Source organism: Lactuca serriola, chromosome 6 (genome assembly GCF_051521515.1).
Source record: "Lactuca serriola cultivar US96UC23 chromosome 6, Lser_US96UC23_V15, whole genome shotgun sequence".
In the NCBI taxonomy this organism is placed as follows: domain Eukaryota; kingdom Viridiplantae; phylum Streptophyta; class Magnoliopsida; order Asterales; family Asteraceae; genus Lactuca; species Lactuca serriola.
The window spans coordinates 62,063,132-62,071,939 of record NC_136413.1 but is presented as its reverse complement, the minus strand read 5'-3'; positions in this window follow the sequence as shown (position 1 = coordinate 62,071,939).

Here is an 8,808-nt window from a genome sequence, read left to right as displayed (position 1 = left end):
ACACACTTATTTTACTTACAAATCTCTTAAGGAAAGCTCACAAGAACACTCCTACACTCTCCTCTAAATTTTCGAGAATTAGAGGATACTTCAAGAAATTCTTATTCAAGATCATCAACTTTGGTAAGTTCCCTCTTAGATCTATGATATAATTTCTTGATCTCTTCAAAGATCTCCTCTTACATCCATATATTTGTGGATTATGTTCTTAGAACCATCCACATCTTCAAGATCTTTTGAAGGAAGTAAGCTAGGCCAAAAACAACATCATATTCTCATATCTCTTCATCAAAATCGAACCAAACCTCAAGGTGAGCTTCATACCCCCTATGTTTCGGTTTTTATAAGTTTTGTGGGGGGGGGAATACAAGCAAATGTGTAGATCTATGAGTATATGTATGCCTTGTGTGATTTATATGTTTATATATATATATATATATATATATATATATATATATATATATATATATGTTCTTATGTGATTGTGGTGTTGGATCTAGTCAAAAAGTCCTTAAAACCGAGATTTACATTAGGTTGTATGAAACAAGTATAAATCATATTAGTACACATAAATCATTTCTAGAAAAATAACCAAGTTGGTTAATATGAACATTTTTGGGCTAAAAACCCATTTTTGGGCTCAAAATGTTGAAAATATAAATTCAAAGGGCCCAAAATGACAAAATGCAAATTCTGATGGTTGAGATTAGTCAAAACAGTTTCAAAAATGTATTTTTCTGGAAATTTACTCTTTTGAAGGATTAAAATGTGAATTTTTAAGCATAATGGGCCAAAAATGAACTTTTCGGCCCAATAAAGCCCAAATTGCGAGATTTTCAAATTAGAGGGGCTAAAACTATACTTTTCTGTAAAACAGGGGACTACTAGTGCTCCAAGTCCATTTCAAGGGTTAAAAATACTTTTCATATTTAAAAGGGACCAAAGATGCAAAAAAATTCTATTTTGGGCCAAAAGTGTAAAAATTGTGAAAAATAGAGGTTTCAGCCGAGAAAACTTCATTCTGAGGGACTAAAACTGTTTTTCAAATAAATTTGAGCTGAAAAATACCTTTTCAACAAGTTTTGATACTAAAGTGTCAAGAAAAATGGTTTAAGGACTAAAATGGAAATTCTTTTATACAAAGGGTCAAAAGTGTAAATTTATCCAAAAGAAAGGGGCTGCAAAAAGTAAAATTCCAATGTTTTAAACAATAAAACCGTCATGATGAAATACTAGTACCACGACTACTGACGAAACATAATACACCTTCAACACCAAAAATCGTTACCAAACGAATTGATTCGGTCTCGAATCAATAATGAATCAAAAATCTATACACGACGATACTACAATACACACGTTGAAATTACGGGAAGTCAATACACACGCGGGAATTCACCAGACGTCGATACACCATCTTTGGGCCCGAAAGTTTCAAATCGTGCTTGTTGGGCCTAGCTAGCCCAATGACATGATCTTTAGGCCCGAAGGAAACTCGCTTACATGTTGTTGGGTCTTATATGACCTAATTCCATGTAAAAGGACTTTTACTGGCTTTTGTGATGTTGGGCCCCAAGGGTCTTTTGGTACTGTTAGCAAAGTCGAGAATTCACCAATGCGAGTCGGGCCAAGGGCCTTTCGCATTCACAATAGCCTTGAACGACTTATGGAAATAGCGGGGGCTTCGCACCCTCTTTTATCCTCGGTTGTGGGGCTATGAGAAGCTAGGGTGGTTGGATTAAGTGAATAGTACGGACGACGCCTAAGGGATCGTCTGTATAGTTGTAAACTAGTCTTTTTCATTAATGCGTGTTTATAACAATTCACAATCCATAATTAATCCAATGTCACCTGGAATTATCGAATACACACGTCACAACGGTATAACAAAATATAAAACACGTAATTCAAAGTATTAGGAAAACATCGGGTTTTCCTAGGGTTTTCAATTCATACACCTACAAGATGCATACCAAGTCTAACAATTTTTTTTTACATTTATAGAAACAAACAAGCATACTTACGGATCTTCACACTTTTTACACGATACTCTTTTCAGAAAATATCGAATTTTCTGGTGGTTTTCAAAACAATACAAAACATTATATTTCAAACATTACTTATGAACTCACCAACATTTCATATGTTGACATTTTTCAAAATACTTGTATTCTCAGGTTACAGGTAAATCGAAGGGAAAAATGTACTCAGTGATGTCTTGTTGTTTGTTTAACTGGTATCGAACAATCTACTTTTTGGGAATGTAATGTTATGAAACAATGTACTAAATGTAAACACTACCAGTTGTACTATTTCAATGCATGGTGATGAATGATGTTATGTTTCATGTATATTCACTGTGATGGTATTCAATTGAGTCACAACAGCCCTCAGACGTTTCCGCCGTCTGGTTCGGGGGTGTGACAGGTTGGTATCAGAGCTCTGTTTATAGTGAACTAGCATATCTAACCACACATTGATATGCAACTATAAACCAAAAGAGGGACTAACCCGACTCTGAACAAAACAAGTAAACATAACAATAAAACACCCTTGCTTGTATTAGGAACGAGAATGTAGCACCCGGTTCCTGGTACGTAAATGATATTTGAGTATTTCCATTCTTTTAGCCTTGGACTCGGTGAGTCATAGGTCCGACTCGCCGAGTGGATGCGGGACCCGGGACACGTTTAAGTTGGCGACTCGGCGAGTCCATATCCTGGACTCGGCGAGTCACAGCTGTTGGATGAAACCCTAAGTTTCAGGGGTTTGCACCCTATTTAAAGGACTTATCTGCCCCAGGCCAGCCCCCATTCTCTCCCCAGAGCTCCCCAACCCTCGTTTGTGCTTTTTCTTTGAAGATTAAAGTTTTGTTGTGTGATTTTGAAGGCTTTGAAAGAGGAAGGAAGTAGATCCAGCAGAAAGGAAGCCATCCAGGCCATTATTGTGTTCTTCCAGCAGTCCCTTTGAGGTATAACCCGTTTTCCCCATGATTCTATGCTTAGTACTTCATTTGGGCCTTTCTTGGTCAAATCCCCAAGTTTGTATGTGCGTTATATGTCGTAATAAGGCGTTTGGCCTTTGGATCTAGGCATGATTGAGCTCCAGGGGCTCAGATCTGTTAGCTTTTTGGCCCCATGTTGCTTGTTAGCCCTAGATCTACCCTTTTGAGACATTTTGAGCCCTAAAATCCATATTGATGAATATCCACACGTAAAGTTGGAAACTTTACGTGTGATTCGTGTCCTAGAGGTCCAGATCTATGAATGGCTTGGAATGGAATCGAGCAAATCGGTATATTTTAGGAGTGCATGGCAACGACTCGGCGAGTCGTTCATGTGACTCGGCGAGTCTGTTCGCGAGTCTCCGAGTTTGTCCCCTTTTCGTAGTGTCGAGTGAGCAGTGAGTCACGGGGTGTGGCTCAGCGAGTCGGAAGCTTAACTCATCTATGGAGGTACTCGACGAGTCAATGCCCTGACTCGGCGAGTTCAAGGCAATCTCCTTAGATCAAGAACAGACTCGACGAGTTGTTCATACAACTCGGCGAGTCTTAGCATGTGTGTTCATCGGATGAAGATGAACTCGACGAGTTGTTCATACAACTCGGCGAGTAGGACGAAGGACTTGAATATTGGTTAAGAAGGTGAACCCGTCGAGTCGTTGCCTAACTCGACGGGTAGGATCGGGATTCAGGGCAGTCGTTAGGATAAGGACTCGGCGAGTTGGGAAGCCAACTCGGCGAGTCGGGTCAACTGAAAGTTGACTCTGGCTTTGACTTAGGGCATGGTCAGGGGTAAGATGGTCATTTTACCCAAAGGTCAGCGAGTAGTGTTTGATTGGGTATATTGTGGGAATTGCAGCCGGAGGATTTCCGGAGCAGCAGTAGCAGCAGTAGGCAGTCAGTTCCCGATCAGAGCAGCAGCTACTTCGAGGTGAGTTACCTTCCAGTAGCGGTGGGTCTAAGGCCACAACGCCGACCCACCAGTAGGAGACGTATGGTAGATGATTGTCTTTGTGATATCATCTAGGTTTACTACTACCTGATATGTTATATGCTAGCATGATACGTTGTATATGATAGTAGCCGAGTTCGGTTGTTAGGGCCGACGGGTAGTCAGACACCCCAGATACGTCTGACAGTATATGATGATATGTTTGCATGCTGGCTTGTTATGTTATATGCGATAGAGGTAGTATGAGGGGACCAGTCCCTGTGGTCGGTTGTTAGGACCGACGGGTAGTCAGCACCCCAGAATGGCTTGACATGGGTAGTCAGCGCCCCAGAATGGCTTGACATGGGTAGTCAGCACCCCAGAATGGCTTGACACGGGTAGGACGGCACCCCAGAACGGCCGTACCGGGTAGTCAGGCACCCCAGAATAGCCTGGCAGTATGTATGTTACGTGTTTGTATGGTTTGTGGTACGATGGGGGAACTCACTAAGCTTTGTGCTTACAGTTTTCAGTTTTGGTTTCAGGTACCTCCTCAGCTAGGGGAAAGGAGCCGGCGCGGTAGCAGCATGTCACACACACACTCTCCGATTTCCGCATTTACGAGCTTCACTGGGATTTGTACTCTGATATTTTGATTGAATGTATGAATTGGCTTTTAGACATGGTTCACTTGTGTTATAATTTGATCAGACAATGTTTTTAGCTTTTAATATTTTCTAAAGTAATGTTTTTAAAACGAAATTTTTGGTCATGAAAATTGGGTCGTTACAAGTTGGTATCAGAGCCCTGGTTTGAGGGATTCGGACACGCCTTTGGGAGTGTCTGAACTCAAATCGAGGGATTAAAAGATTTTCTAAAAGAAAATGTTTTCTAAAATTTAGAAAAGAGTTTTGAGAAAGAACGAAGTGTGTGATATGCGCGACCGGCCGAGCTCAAGTAAGTAACCCCAAAGTACCCATACAAGTTTATGTTATGTTTATCAGCTTTTGTAGAACAGCATGCTAGAATAGGACTAAGGATCTAGGAGTGATGCCTTATGTGCCTGCTTTATGTGTTCCAGTTGTATGAGAACTTGCATGCTAATTGTTGAATAAACAGTAAGTAGGATAGCCTGCTTAGGTTATGCTTGGTAGTATGAGTTTAGCACTTTATGCTAGCTCAATTCCGGAGAGTAGATAGAGTTAATTGAGATTGTTAGCCTTATCTGAATGCTGCTTGCTTCATGCTACGTGGGACTCTGAATAATGGGAGTTAGCCATTAGGCGAATACATCACGTCACATGTGATCAGGGTTGAATAATCTTAGAGTGCCGGATTTGATCCTACTGCGCAGCTCTTGTTTGAGTCCAACCGTTGTAGGGACGAGTCGGGTACTCGAAGGATTATCTGAGCCTCGTCACATGTGATGGTATTCGGGTAATGGCTAATTGGCATTACAAGGAGGCCTGCAGCAGCTGAGGACTGGTTAGAGTGGAACTAGAGATTTCCCTAGGGTAAGCCTAGGATGAGTATAGCAGTAATTAGTAGTAGTGAAAGGGATCTGGTGGAGTCGAGGCATTCCTTGAAGAAGGTACGGATAGATGTGGAAGGTAGTATGGGCCCGTACTACTGAAAGCAGAGGATCCGTACCCAAATTAAGGATGGCCAAGATAAGACCAAGGAACTTGTAAGTAGATGTGATACCTCAGGGAGTATCAGTATCACTAATGATTGTTGTGATGTATTGCAGAATGGTGGTACTTCGATCGAGGTCGGTAGATGGCGGTTCAGGAGAGGGGTCAGGTTCGGGATCAGGTTCCGAGCCGATTGATGAGGGACTACGCGAGTTCATCGCGTCAGAGATTACCAGAGGCATCCTTGAGTCGACCCCCATTCTCTTTGGGTCGATCAAGGAAGGGATCATGGAGTTGATGGAGGATCGCCTTCGGGCATTCAGGAGTGATATGGCATCTGGCCAGTCGGGATCTCGCACACTGTCCTTCAAGGACTTCAGGGGCAGTGGTGCGCCGGATTTCCATGGGGTGAAAGACCCCATTGCTGCCAGGCGATGGATTGCAGACATCGAGTCTGCCCAGTTGACTAGCTTCTGCCCCGAGGGGTCGAAGGTGAGGTATGCAGCAGGATGTTTACGGGAACGAGCCCGGGATTGGTGGGAGTCAGTGGGTGACTCGTTGGGAGCCTCAGCTATCGAGGCTATGACCTGGTCGGACTTTGTGACCAGGTTCATGGCAGAGTTTGCGCCGGCTGTCGAGCTTCAACAGCTGGCCAGGGAGTTTCTGGATATGAGACAGACGACGGAGACTGTGGTGGAGATCACCGCCAAGTTCCGGGAGAGGGCTTTGTTGGTGCCCCAGTACGCTGGTGACGAGGACATGAGGAGGACTCGTTATCATGATATGCTACGAGCTGACATCCGGGAGCATGTTAGCTTTTCGGCTTGCCCTACCCTGGACTCTATGATTGCCAGGGCGAGGGAGATGGAGATAGATTTGGAGCACATCCGGAAACGGAAATTGGAGGAGGGACAGGCAGGAGGGGCTTTGGGGAAGAAGCCCAAGGGATCAGATGGTAGGCCGAAAGGCCAGTCAGGACCGAGCCGCTGTAGGAAATGCGGCAGGCCACACGAGGGGGCGTGCAGGATGGGATCATCAGGCTGCTACAAGTGCGGCAAGTCTGGGCACATCAACAGGGATTGCACTGCTCCGGCAGCAGTTATTCAGACATCAGAGTTGTTGTGTTTTCACTGCAACCAGAGGGGCCACAAGAAGGCCAATTGCCCCCAGTTGACAGTTTCAGCGCCGGTGAAGGCGCCAGCTCCAGCGACCCTGCGGATCACGGATGGCCGGCAGGGCAAGTCAGAGGCTCCAGTGGTGAGGAGCCGAGCATTTCAGTTGACTACCGAGGAGGCACGCGCCGCACCCGATGTGGTGATGGGTATGATTCTTTCCCTCTATCTTATTTTTATAATGTTATGTTATTGATATGTGCTCTGTATGTATGCGTATGCTTTAGGATCGTTCCATGTGAACGGCCTCCCAGTTCAGGTGTTATTTGATTCGGGTGCGTCCCGATCATTCGTTTCCCTTGCGCTTAGCAGGAAGTTTCATGAGTCATTAGGCGAGTTAGATTGCCCTTTGGAGGTGGAGATTGCTGATGATCGATCGGTGCGAGCATCGATGGTGTTCCGAGATTGCGTGCTGCGGTTGTTCGAGGAGCGTTACTTGGTAGACTTGGTTCCCATACCGTTGCGTGGGAACAAGGTGATTATTGGCATGGATTGGTTGAGACCTAATGGGGCGGTGATAGATTGCGCGCAGCAGCTAGTGCGGGTCAGGACCCCAAGCGGGGGAGAGTTAGTGATTCATGGTGAGAGACCCCAGTATGGACCCGCTGTATGTTCAGCAACGAGGGTTAGGCGCTACCTTCAGCAGGGATGCGCAGGTTACGTCGCGTATGTGATGGATACCCGGGAGACGGGTAAGGCGACAGTGAGCGAGGTTCCGGTGGTCCGAGACTTTGCAGACGTTTTCCCAAAGGAGCTTCCTGGGATACCTCCGGAGCGACAGGTGGAGTTCAGGATCGACCTTGTCCCTGGTGCTGCACCGATAGCCAAGGCACCGTATCGGTTGGCTCCTCCCGAGATGCAGGAGTTGTCTACACAACTGCAGGAGCTGCTAGACAAGGGGTTCATTCGTCCGAGCAGTTCGCCATGGGGAGCCCCGATCCTGTTTGTGAAGAAGAAGGACGGGTCGCATCAGATGTGTATAGATTATCGGGAATTGAACAAAGTAACGGTGAAGAACCGTTACCCGCTTCCGAGGATTGATGACCTCTTTGACCAGCTTCAGGGAGCATCTTGGTTCTCCAAGATAGATTTGTGTTCGGGTTATCATCAGATGAGGGTCAGGGAGGAGGATATGCAGAAGACCGCGTTTCGGACGCTCTATGGCCATTATGAGTTCGTGGTGATGTCGTTTGGGCTCACCAATGCTCCTGCCGCGTTCATGGACCTCATGAACCGTGTGTGCAGACCGATGCTGGACCGGTCTGTGATAGTCTTTATCGATGATATCTTGGTTTATTCCAAGACTCGGGAGGAACATGAGGAGCATTTGAGAGAGGTGTTAGAGACCCTGAGGAAGGAGAGCTTGTATGCCAAGTTCTCCAAGTGTGAGTTTTGGTTGCGCGAGGTGCAATTTCTTGGACACCTCGTCAACCAGCACGGGATTCTGGTTGATCCGGCCAAGGTCGAGGCCGTGATGAGATGGCAGGTTCCGAAGTCTCCATCTGAGATTCGGAGTTTCCTGGGATTGGCAGGCTACTATCAGAGATTTATTCAGGATTTCTCCAAGATAGTCGTGCCCATGACGCGGCTGATGAAGAAAGCCGTGGTCTTTCGGTGAGGGCCCGAGCAGCAGGCTGCATTTGAGACACTGAGGCAGAAATTGTGCGAGGCGCCGATCCTAGCCCTGCCAGAGGGCGTGGAGGATTTTGTAGTCTATTGTGATGCGTCCCTTTCTGGGTTGGGCGCAGTGCTGATGCAGAGGGGGCATGTCATTGCCTACGCTTCGAGGCAGCTCAAGCCTCACGAGGCGAACTACCCGACGCACGATTTGGAGTTGGGGGCGGTGGTCTTTGCCCTCAAGATTTGGCGGCATTACCTCTACGGGGTTCGATGTACCATCTACACGGACCACAAGAGTTTGAGGTACCTCATGGATCAGCCGAATCTGAACATGAGGCAGCGTCGATGGTTAGACGTGGTGAAGGATTATGATTGTGAGATCCTTTACCACCCAGGGAAGGCCAATGTGGTGGCCGATGCGCTTAGCCGCAAGGCAGCGCCGATCAGGGA